Source organism: Bos indicus, chromosome 5 (genome assembly GCF_029378745.1).
Source record: "Bos indicus isolate NIAB-ARS_2022 breed Sahiwal x Tharparkar chromosome 5, NIAB-ARS_B.indTharparkar_mat_pri_1.0, whole genome shotgun sequence".
In the NCBI taxonomy this organism is placed as follows: domain Eukaryota; kingdom Metazoa; phylum Chordata; class Mammalia; order Artiodactyla; family Bovidae; genus Bos; species Bos indicus.
The window spans coordinates 66471469-66483715 of NC_091764.1; the positions used below are offsets into that span (position 1 = coordinate 66471469).

At 43.1% G+C, this 12247-nt stretch overlaps 1 long non-coding RNA gene across 1 annotated transcript in view; it reads left to right on the plus strand.

Moving 5' to 3' along the window:
• LOC109559450 (uncharacterized) overlaps positions 1-12247 on the plus strand; it is a 93791-nt gene that overhangs the window by 39168 nt on the left and 42376 nt on the right. The window contains exon 3 of the long non-coding RNA XR_002180775.2: positions 8091-8187. This is a non-coding gene — a long non-coding RNA (uncharacterized lncRNA). The remainder of the gene's footprint in view (positions 1-8090; positions 8188-12247) is intronic.

Genomic DNA, 12247 nt, shown 5'->3' on the forward strand with positions numbered 1-12247 from the left:
CGGGGGCGTGCGTTTTGTGTTTCTGGGTGTAGATGTGAAACTCAGCAGACCTGACACTCTTCTGTGAAGGGAGGGTGAAGGGAAAAGGCCAGGTGGGACATGGCATGGCTATTACAATGACCACACAGCACACTCTGTCCTCCCCTGATTCAGCACTTCACATTTCTCCAGTGAAAAATTAGTGGGAGATGCTCACTGTGTCTGGCTTTCCTCATGATTTAAACGCTCTATGCTTCACCCAGGACACCTGTGTTTGTTGAGCAATAATAGAGGAGGCTTTTGAGAGGTTTGCAGAAGACCAGGCAGTGAAAGGGATGAGTAATGTAATGGAGGTTCCCCGTGGGGTTGAAAAGAGCATGTGGGAAGATGTCTCTGGGAGGAGGGGATAGAGAAGGATGGGCAGTAGGAAGAGCTAGCCTCTTTATTCACCCATTCAGTGATACTATGTCTATTTATTGAGCACCCTTGTGGCAAGGTGCTTTCCTTGCCTAGTGAGTACAGCACAGTGAATTCGGGAGACCTTGCCTTCCCCATTTTGCTCATCATATTCCTACTTATCTTCCTTGGAGATTTCCTGACTCCTAGGTGGGCATATTGCCCCCTCCTTTGTGCTCCAGTGGCCCTTCATGCAGACATCCCTCTGGTGTGTGCTAAGTTGCTTCAGTCATGTCCAGCTCTTTGCTACCCCATGGACTGTAGCCCACCAGGCTCCTCTGTCCATGGGATTCTCCAGGCAAGAATACTGGAGTGGGTTGCCATGTCCTTCTCCAGGGGATCTTCCTGACCCAGGGCTTGAACCCACATCTCTTGTGTCTCTTGCATCATCTTCTTTACCATTAGCACCACCCGGGAAGCCCCATCCCTCTGGTACCCACCATATTTGAAAGTGAAAGTGTTAGTTGCTCAGTCATGTCTGACTCTTTGCAACTCCATGGACTGTAGCCCACCAGTGTCCTCTATCTATTGGATACTCCAGGCAAGAATACTGGAGTGGGTTGCCATGCCCTTCTCCAGGGGATTTTCCTGACCCAGGTCTCTAACTCGTGTCTCTTGTGTCTCCTGCATCAGCAGGGGTGCTCTTCACCACTAGCACCACCTGGGAAGTCCCATCCCTCTGGTCCCCACCACATTTATTATACTCTCATGTTCTGTTCACACATCTGTCTGCCTCATGAGATTCTGAGTTCTTCAGACAAGAATCAAGAATGCAAGAATCATGCATGTCTCCTGCTGTAGAAGTTGCTCAATAAATAACTTGATTAGTGGATTTGACAAACAGTGTTTAATTTGGAAAGGTAGATGGGTCTTCACATATTTATAAATATGATGATGATGATTTAATTCTCCACTCTGTTCCAGGCACTGAGGAGGCAGGTTTGAAAATGATATGTTTAGATGCATAGATTTTCTATTTTGTTCTCCAGTCAATCCGTGATGTCAGAACTATCCCATGGAGTATTGGCGGGTGGGTGAAAATCAGTGGTCATTATTTAGACATGGTCGATGCACTTTTTTTTTTTTATTTAGTGTGATCCTTCCCTGATTCATTTTTCTCTCTTTCAAAGAGAGAGCCAAACCATGCCCTCAGCATGTGCCACATCTGGGAAGTACTCAACTGCGATGACAATGATAATAACAACTGGTATTTGGTCTTTCCATGTGTCAAGATTTATTCTAAGAGCTTTGCATATTTCATTTCATTTATTCCTCATGCAATCCCATGAGGCTGATAATACTATTATTCTAAAATGAAGAGACTGAGACACAAAGAGTTTAAGCCACTTATTCAAGGTCACACAGCCTAGGGGTTGGGTAGAAGCAGGATTCCTGCCAGGACAGTCTGCCTCCAGAGATTCTGCTCTCAACTTCCCTGCAAACTGTGTCCCCTATTTGGCTGTTGACCCTACGGGGAGTTTTTGCACAAGGAGGAATCCAAACACATCACCTCTTGTGTTGAAGATCTGTTGTTAAAGACATTTCTTGAATTGACTTTCCCTCACCTACTCTAAATACTTGGCATCACCCCATCTCAAAAGTCATCTTTGATCTCTTCCAGACTTAGCCAGATGTTGCTTTTGTATTTTCACAAAACCCTTTGCTCTTATTTTTCATGTGGCATCAACTGTGATGGTCTAATTTCTCGTCTGTTTCCCCCTAGAGTCTGTGAGTTCCTTAAAGACAGAAACGTATCTGTCAGTGCCTAGAGCCTATTGCTCAACAAATATTTGTGTAATTAATTAAGAAAAAACTGCAGTTTACTTACAACTTCTCAAGAACCTTACTAAAAAGAATGCTGATTTCTAGCTGTATTTTTTCATTCATTATTTTATCCAATCATTTATTCATTTTTCAATAGGTGTTTATTGAGACAGAGTCTTTCTAGGGGTTGAAGTGATAAGATATACATGATTCCTGTCCATAAAGGGCTACTACAGGAGGTCTGGACATTAATCAGAATTGTCTAATTACAAAATTAGGATATTTCTGTGGGAGATAGGCACAGAATGCTATGTGAAAATATACAAGTAAACATAGAGGTCCCTGAGAATCAAAGAAAACCCATAATCCTACCAAAGGATCAAGTGGGTCATCCTTTGACTCTCTGGGTTGTGCCCCTGAGTCAGAAGCCACCACTGATGATTGCAGGACAGTTAAGTTCAGTTCAGTCACTCAGTCGTGTCCGACTCTTTGCAACCCCATGAATCTCAGCACGCCAGGCCTCCCTGTCCCATCACCAACTCCCAGAATTTACCCAAACTCATGTCCATCAAGTTGGTGATGCCATCCAGCCATCTCATCCTCTGTCGTCCCCTTCTCCTGCCCCCGATCCCTCCCAGCATCAGGGTCTTTTCCAATGAGTCAACTCTTCGCATGAGGTAGCCAAAGTATTGGAGTTTCAGGTTATTAGCATCATGCCTTCCAATGAACACTCAGGACTGACCTCCTTTAGAATGGACTAGTTGGATCTCCTTGCAGGCCAAGGGACTCTCAAGAGTCTTCTCCAACACCACAGTTAAAAAGCATCAATTCTTTGGCACTCAGCTTTCTACACAGTCCAATTCTCACATCCATACATGACCAATGAAAAAACTATAGCCTTGACTAGATGGACCTTTGTTGGCAAAATAATGCCTCTGCTTTTGAATATGCTGTTTAGGTTTGTCATAACTTTCCGTCCAAGGAGTAAGTGTCTTTTAATTTCATGGCTGAAATCATCATCTGCAGTGATTTTGCAGTGATTTTGACCAAAAAAATAAAGTCAGCCACTGTTTCCACTGTTTCCCCATCTGTTTGCCATGAAGTGATGGGACCAGATGCCATGATCTTTGTTTTCTGAATGTTGAGCTTTAAGCCAACTTTTTGACTCTCCTCTTTCACTTTCATCAAGAGGCTTTTTAGTTCCTCTTTACTTTCTGCCATAAGGGTGGTGTTATCTGCATCTCTGAAGTTATTGATATTTCTCCCAGCAATCTTGATTCCAGCTTGTGCTTCTTCCAGCCCAGCTTTTCTCATGATGTACTCTGCATATAAGTTAAATAAGCAGGGTGACAATATACAGCCTTGGCATACTCCTTTTCCTATTTGGAACCAATCTGTTGTTCCATGTCCAGTTCTAACTGTTTCTTCCTGACCTGCATATAGGTTTCTCAAGAGGCAGGTCAGGTGGTCTGGTATTCCCATCTCTTTTAGAATTTTCCACAGTTTATTGTGATCCACACAGTCAAAGGCTTTGGCATAGTCAATAAAGCAGAAATAGATGTTTTTTCTGGAACTCTCTTGCTTTTTCCATGATCCAGCAGATGTTGGCAATTTGATCTCTGCTTCCTCTGCTTTTTCTAAAACCAGCTTGAACATCTGGAAATTCACAATTCACTTATTGCTGAAGCCTGGCTTGGAGAATTTTGAGCATTACTTTACTAGCGTGTGAGATGAGTGCAATTGTGTGGTAGTTTGAGCATTCTTTGGCATTGTCTTTCTTTAGGATTGGAATGAAAACTGACCTTTTCCAGTCCTGTGACCACTGCTGAGTTTTCCAAATTTGCTGGCATATTGAGTGCAGCACTTTCACAGCATCATCTTTCAGGATTTGAAATAGCTCAACTGGAATTCCATCATCTCCACTAGCTTTGTTGGTAGTGATACTTTCTAAGGCCCACTTGACTTCACATTCCAGGATGTCTGGCTCTAGGTGAGTGATCACACCATTGTGATTATCTTGGTCATGAAGCTCTTTTTTGTACAGTTCTTCTGTGTATTCTTGCCATCTCTTCTTAATATCTTCTGCTTCCGTTAGGTCCATACCATTTCTGTCTTTTATCGAGCCCATCTTTGCATGAAATGTTCCCTTGGTATCTCTAATTTTCTTGAAGAGATAGCAGGACAATTAAATGCAAATTTGAAAAGTCTGGACAAGTCAGTGATTCCTACAAAAAGTCTTAGAATGGTTGAGTTAAAGAAAAACTATAACAATCATGGAAGCCAACTTCCTGTACACTGGAAAACCTCATTTTAAGATTCCAGGTAAACTGATTGTGCAAGAAAAATGTGAACCGGTCCCAGTTCATGGGGATTTATTCAATGTCCTAACATTATTTCTGGTAATAAATAGAGACCTGTGTCTACCTAGAAATTTTATGAGGCATTTAGGGACTTATTTTGATGTTCTCAGGTACTGATACTTTCACACAGAATTCTGAGTAAATCATCCTGAACCAAATTTGAATTTTGTCAGGGATTTATTACAAATTTGTCTTGGTGCTACCCTCTGGTGGGTAAAACCAGATAGCAAGGATCAACCTCCTAATCCCAGGGAACATTCTGATAGAGTGAGTTTTTGTTTTATTTAGAGGAGGGCTCATAAGATATTATTAAAACAACTTGAACATCTGGTTTGGGGATAAAGTCATTTTCTTGTGTGACTGCCAAGCCACAGAGCCAGGCTTACCAAGAAAGCCTCCTTCTCTCTCAGCCTTCCGAAAAGCTTAATACCCAACTATAATAATGTGCCCCCTCCAACACAAACGAAGAGTACAGGGGAGCAGAATGAGGTCTTCAAGACACAGGGAAACTTCACCTGTGGTTGGAAAATCTGAGCAATAAGGAGCAGCTAGGATCCATTTTAAATCTTTTCTCAAGCTGATGGCCTCCTATTCAAACTCTCAGTGAAAGCATTCAAGAAAGAAGCAATATCCAAATGAAGTGTTCACTGAATCCCAGGGAAATTCCTCTTCCCATCATTGCTGTACTCTCCTCTATCAAGTTAAGAGCTGACATTCAGTCTCAGAGAAAATAAAAACCAGTGTTAGCAAGTACCCTTAGACAACACGTGAAATAGGACTGTTCTCTCTATATGAGTCCAGTGCTATTGCGGTCCTCTCCTTTGGTTGTGCTATCGCTCTAGACAGGCCCTTAGTATACAGACCCATATTCATTCATTCAAAAAATGCTACTGAGTACTTGTCAGGTAACAGGCTTTGTACTGGGCATGGGACTTTATGATCTGATGGTACTTGTATTTTAGGCAGCCTAGATGCAATTAAAAGTTTCACAGAAGGATTATTAGCTGTGAAAGAGCAGGAAAAGAGACAAATGAGGCACTAGGGATGTAACTGCCTGCCCTCGCATGGAAGATCTTGTAGTCATTTACGCTACCCTTTCCCACATTTCAGGCAATCAACACAGCTAGAACAGATTGGTAAACAAAGTGAAGTCTACTTGCTGTCCCCAAACTTGAGTTTTCAGACAAGGGCAATGCAGCTCCCAAATAAGACATAATTATGTTCTGTCTTTCTATTCACAGTATCAAACAGTTGGAAAACAGCCCAGAGATTTGTTTTGCTCAAGCCCCTTGTTTTGCAGTGACACCCAGTGGGGCAGTAACCTGCCTCAGCCTCTCAGCTCACCAGTGACAAAGCCCTGGCTGGAGACCCAAGTCTCATGACTCCAATTCCAGGACCTTTGCCTGTTGTCTTCAATGGAGATTGTTAACATTCTTATCTTATCCTACTCGACCGTCTCTCCATTCACTCATTGTGCTTTCATAACTCAAAGAACCTAGAAGAGGGAGGAAAGTAAAGCCGAAGGTTAGCAGTTAGCTACATTTTGTGGTTGGCAAAATGAAGTCATGAGCAGTAGGTTGTAGAAGCTTAGAAAGGAAAAGCATATCAGAACCCAGGAACTGAACAGAGATTGGGTTCTTTCTTTCTTAACTGTGTGAGAATATCCAGGTGTGGAGAAGTCATCCTTCTTTTGAGTCCTTTAGGTTGTCTTTTCATGGTGGGAATCTGGGAAAGAAGGGAGGGGGTGGTAAAGGAGAAGTGGGGCAGGGACTAGATTCTTCCTCTTGTATTTGCTACCTGCTGTTGCTTGACCACCTACCTAATGCAAATGCTGAGGATAATTTAGTATATGCCAAACCTATGACACTTTTTTTTTTTTTTGCATCTGATAGCAGTTTGCCAGAGGCAGTCAACTATAAACAGGCTTTTAGGCTGACAATCCAAGGCTCCTCACAGAATTGACTCAGCGGATATTTTGTCCAAGGTACATAGAGCAAGTTTGCTAAGTCTAGGTCATTCTGATAAATTCTTTAAAACAGGGACCCCAGACTGCAAGGGGAGAACATCAAAGATCTCCTGGGGCTGTAACTAAGAGCTGGCAACTGGCCTATGTCCTCACTTTACTCCAGCCTTGGAGCCTGTAGCAAAGGAAGCTTACCAGGCAGAAGTTCTCTTCTGTCTTCTTTTTTTATAATTTAATTTTTATTGAGATAACACTGGTTCAAAACATTATATAAGTTTCTTGTTGTGCACTGTTCTATTGGGTTGACCTAAAAGTTCATTCAGATTTTTCTATAAGGTATTATGGAAAACCCTGAATGAACAACCCAATATTTTTATTTCTGTGTACACTACAGCATGCTGCTGCTGCTAAGGAGCTTCAGTCTGACTCTGTGCGACCCCATAGACGGCAGCCCACCAGGCTCCCCCGTCCCTGGGATTCTCTAGGCAAGAACACTGGAGTGGGTTGCCATTTCCTTCTCCAATGCATGAAAGTGAAAAGTCAAAGTGAAGTCGCTCAGTCATGTCCGACTCTTAGTGACCCCATGGACTTCAGCCTACCAGGCTCCTCCATCCAAGGGATTTTCCAGGCAAGAGTACTGGAGTGGGGTGCCATTGCCTTCTCCGACACTATAGCATGCTTACCACTAAAAATTTAGTTTCCATCCATCACCATGCAATTAGTCTCTTTACTCATTTTGCCCTCTCTCTGGTCACTCCCCCTCTGGTAACTAGTACTGTTTTCTGTTCTCTGTCTACATGTTTGCTTTCATTTGGTTTGTTCATTTATTTTTTGTTTGCTTGTTTTTTATATTCTACATATAAGTGAAATCATGATATTTGTCTTTCCCTAGCTGAGAAAGACAAATATAATAATAGAAAGACAAATAATAATATCTATTATTTATCATAATACCCTCAAAGTTCATCCATATTGTTGCAATGGTCAGATTTCATCTTTTACGATGTCTGAGTAGGATTCCTTTGTAATATATGTATACACCATATATTCTTTATCCATTCCTCTGTTGATGGGCCCATATCTTGGTTATTGTAAATAATGCTGTAAGGATGGTTCAACATCTGCAGATCAATCAATGTGATATACCACATTAACCAAAAAAATAATAAAATCCATACGATCATCTCAGTAGATGCAGAAAAGTATTTGACAAGATTCCATACCCATTTATGATAAAAACCCTTAACAAAGTATGTATAGAAGGAAAGTACCTCGCCATAGTAAAGGCCACATATGATAAACCCAGGGCTTCCCAGGTGGCAGTAGTGGTAAAGAACCTGCCTGCCAATGAGGAGACGCAGAGACATGAGTTCAATCCCTGGGTCAGAAAGATTCCCCTGGAGGAGGGCATGGCAACACACTCCAGTACTCTTGCCAGGAAAATCCCATGGACAGAGGAGCCTGGCAGGCTAAACTCCAGAGGGTCGTAAAGGGTCAGACAGACCCAAGCAACTTAGCACACAATGCATGATAAACACATAGCTAACTTCATACTCCTCTTCTTTAAGGCCATCTGCTTAGCTGTGACTCCCCCGAAGAATCAGAGCTTCTTGACTTGAAAAAAAATCTCAGAAGATTATCTAGTCCACCCCTTACTCCAAGGAGGTAAGTTAATAATGTCATTAATAAGACTATATCGTAGGTTTTCATGTGGAGGGAAGAAGAATTAAAGAACTGAGTGGGCAGAGAGTCCCAGAGCACCCATTGGGAACACAAGGTGTTCCTGGCTCAGGCAGGAAAATAATAGGATATAATGGATTAGTAGCCATCACCCTTTTATGTGCACCAGGATCACCTGGAGGCCTTTTAAAATAGATCACTGGACCCCTCACTCTAGAGACTCTGACTCTAGTAGGTTTAGGACTAAAGATTTTATCATTCATAGGAGGTTCCGATTCTACTGATACTGCTGGTCCAGAAACCACACTGCAGGAACTGGTAATAGGTAAAAAGAGGGAAAAGCCATGGCCACTGCCCCTTGCCTTTTGGAGGCCCTAGAGAGGGAGTTCATGAGTAGGAATTGTCCATAGTTAGATAGACTAATGTTATTATTTAGAGTCGTGTTATTCTTTTCCGTCTATTAAATGTCATACTTGAACTTTGTAAGAAAGGGAGTCCTGAGCCAATTAATATAGGCTACAAAAATCATTCCCTTAAGTAATTTTACTTAAATTATTTACTTAAGGGGAGAATTCACTTAAAAATGAAAAGATATAAAGCTAGCGCTACATGCAGGTGGTATGGCTGAGGTACAGGAATAATGAGGGACTTCCCTGGAGCTGGTGATCTGGTGAATGGAGGTGAGCGTGGGGAAAGAAAGAGGGAGAGGGAGACCAGGTCTCCTGTGTGCTGCTACTCCTTCAGTGTCACCCTAAGTATGCGGTAGGTTGCAAATTGTAAGTTGTTTTGTTTCCAGTTATGCTAACTTTTATTCATACTTAGAGACACTGCCCTGTGGGAGAAGGAGCCCCAGACCAGGAAGCTGGCAGGGCCCAATATGGTTGGTTTGTGATGCAGGCAAACCATCTTAGCCCTCTGCATCTTAGCTTCTTCATCTGTAAATGGAAATAACAATGTTTGCCCTGTAATCCTGCTGAACTCCTTGAGGGTCCAATGAGAGCAGGTGTAAAGGCTCTTTTCAAGAATATAAAGTGTTGTAGAAACGGGAGAAATTATTATTCATTCATTCAACCAAATTGCATTGGGTGTCAACCATGTGTTAACCCCCAGGGGGTACCATGAGGAACAATATAAAACAAGGTCCTTGCCTCTTTGTGGGGAAAAGAGGAAATAGAAGCTTTCTTTTCAGTCAGTTGTTTCTTCACTCCTTCACTCCCTCCCCTCCCATTTTGCCACTACTGAGAAGACTTTTCATGGGAACAGCAGAGATTAATAAATGCAACTTGAGAAGTTCTCTGGGAGAGAGTCTTCTGGTGCCCTTGCATGTCCTCTCCAGAACACTGCATATTTTCATCTCTAAGCTGGTGGAGATCAGCCCTGGGATTTCTTTGGAAGGAATGATGCTAAAGCTGAAACTCCAGTACTTTGGCCGCCTCATGCAAAGAGTTGACTCATTGGAAAAGACTCTGATGCTGGGAGGGATTGGGGCAGGAGGAGAAGGGGATGACAGAGGATGAGATGGCTGGATGGCATCACTGACTCGATGGACGTGAGTCTGAGTGAACTCCGGGAGTTGGTGATGGACAGGGAGGCCTGGTGTGCTGTGATTCATGGGGTCGCAAAGAGTCGGACACGACTGAGTGACTGAACTGAACTGACTGAACTGAAGCTGGTAAATGTGGGAGACCTGGGTTCAATCCCTGGGTTTGATCCCTGGGTTCTAGCCCTGGGTTGAGAAGATCCCCTATAGAAGGGAACGACTACCCACTCCAGTATTCTGGCCTGGAGCATTTTATGGACTGTATGATCCATGGAGCCACAGAGTCGGACATGACTGAACAACTTTCACGTATCATATATGTGAAATATATATATATATATATATATATATATACATATATATATACACACACACACACACACACACACAAAATGACAAAGGAAAGAGGGCAGAGGGCCAGCAAGGTGGGTGGAAAAGACCCTCCAGTTGAGTCACTGGGTCCCAAGCCTATAATCAATTTGTGGTTTGGGGGTAAAGTATTTAAAACCTCTGTGGACCCATTTTTATCTGTGATATGGTGATAGCTCAGGACCAAGATTCAACAGTCCTTGTTGTCTAAACATTGAAATAATTCTGTTCCAGTTGATGAAAGTTCCACACTCCAGCAACTAGGAGGTAATGCCTAGCATGGTGAGTGCCTCTCATCCTGGGCTCCAGTGCAGCTTCCATATCATTCTGTTTGGTTGGTAGCTGTGCCAAAAAAGTAAAAGTAGTGAAAGTGTTAGTTGCTCCATCATGTCTGTCTCTTTTGCAAACCCGTGGATTGTAGCCCTCCAGGCTCCTCATTCCATGGAATTCATCAGGCAGGAATACTGGACTGGATAGCCATTCCCTTCTCCAAGGGATATTCCCAAGCCAAGGATCAATGCCAAATCAATCATTAAATATATGTGACCATCACTTGACTATCCCTTGTCTATTCAGGTTTTGTGATGATCACATAATGGTCCAGTAAATGAATGCCTTGGTTGCTACTATAAGTGGATGCTCAGTAGTTTGATTTCCTTCTGGGCAGGTTTCTTCATGATGAAGGATGGGTGGAGGTGGTCAGAAAGGAAAGGAAGGCAAGAAGTTGGTAGGGAAGGAGCAGAGAGTGAGACTGTGGTAAGTGGGTGGGGAGGCACACTTCTCTCTGGACCTGGGATGCGCTTAGCCAGTGCCCTTCCCCACCCCCGGGGTGAAGTCCAAAGAGAAAGCAAGAGTCTTGTCAAAGGGCTTGGCATCCCTTGAATGGAGCACAGAGTGTTATTGTTATGTAGTAACAACTCAGGCCCACATTGCTAATTTATTCCATTCTAATCTCCCCTTCAGTGGGGAGACAAAAGTCGGATGGCTCTCCCTTGCACAGCCCTGCAACCTGCCACTGGGAGAATAGTTTCCTTGTTTCCATGGGCTCCTCTCACATTTGCTCTTTCTTGGCAAACCTGCTCAAAGGTATCAGAATCTGCAGGCACACCCCACAAAATGATATGTTTGGAATTTAATCAAGCGCCCCACAAAATGGGACTATTTACCTTGCCCCTGGAAGCGCTCACTTTAAAAATATTTAAAAGTGATCAAAATACAAATAATGAGGGCTCTGCCCTTCACAATAGGCTTTTTAGGATTTATGTATTTTGATACACATACCTCACTCTTCCCAAGAAGCGAGGTCAGGCATTTCTCTGGTTCGACATGTTAACGGAGAGAGAGGTAGAAAGATGGCCGGGGTCCAGTCCTATTTTTTTTTTTTAGTGATACTTCTTTGCCTTGCTCCTTGGCGTCTCTTTTCTTTCATGAGGGACCTGGAAAAGCCTTTCACTGCAGTGTCGGGTGGCATGGTCTGAATGCTTGGAATTACCAAGCTACAAGTGCCAACCCTGCAAGTGGCTTTGAAGTCTGGTAGGGAGCAGTTTCAGGCCTGAAAGTGAGGGCCCACAGGAACCCAGAGAGAAAAAAAATCTTTGCCACTTAGCAGTCATTTCGTTCCTTTATATTTTCCTCCCATTGCAGCCCCCGACCCCCACCCGAGGGGTTGCATAATGCTTCTCTGTGATTCTCAAACCCTCACTCCCACCCTCCCAGCTGACTCTCAACCACTTCATTGAGAAGATTCATCTTCCTCACTCACCATTCCTCTCCTCCTTGAAGATTTGTTCTCTTGTCTCTGTTTTTATCTACTTTCCTTCTTTCCTTCAGCTGACAAAACCTTTGCCCTCCTTGCTAAGTGGAAGGCAACCCCTGGGCTCATGATCACCCAATGGTCTCCTCTCTTGGGTAATTAATTTATCCTGTCTTGGGTAGCCTCATGCTTTCCAAAAGCTCCTTTCCTCATTTTTAAAAAGGACCCTCACTCCCTCCCAGCATGTAAAATCAACACATATACCTCTTAACCTGGAAACTGGCACCACAGTCCTCTTGTTTCCTTCCTCATTAGAGTTGTTGAACTGATAGTCTCCACTGGTTGGCTCCTCTTTCTCAATCCCCCTAACCATACATCCTTTC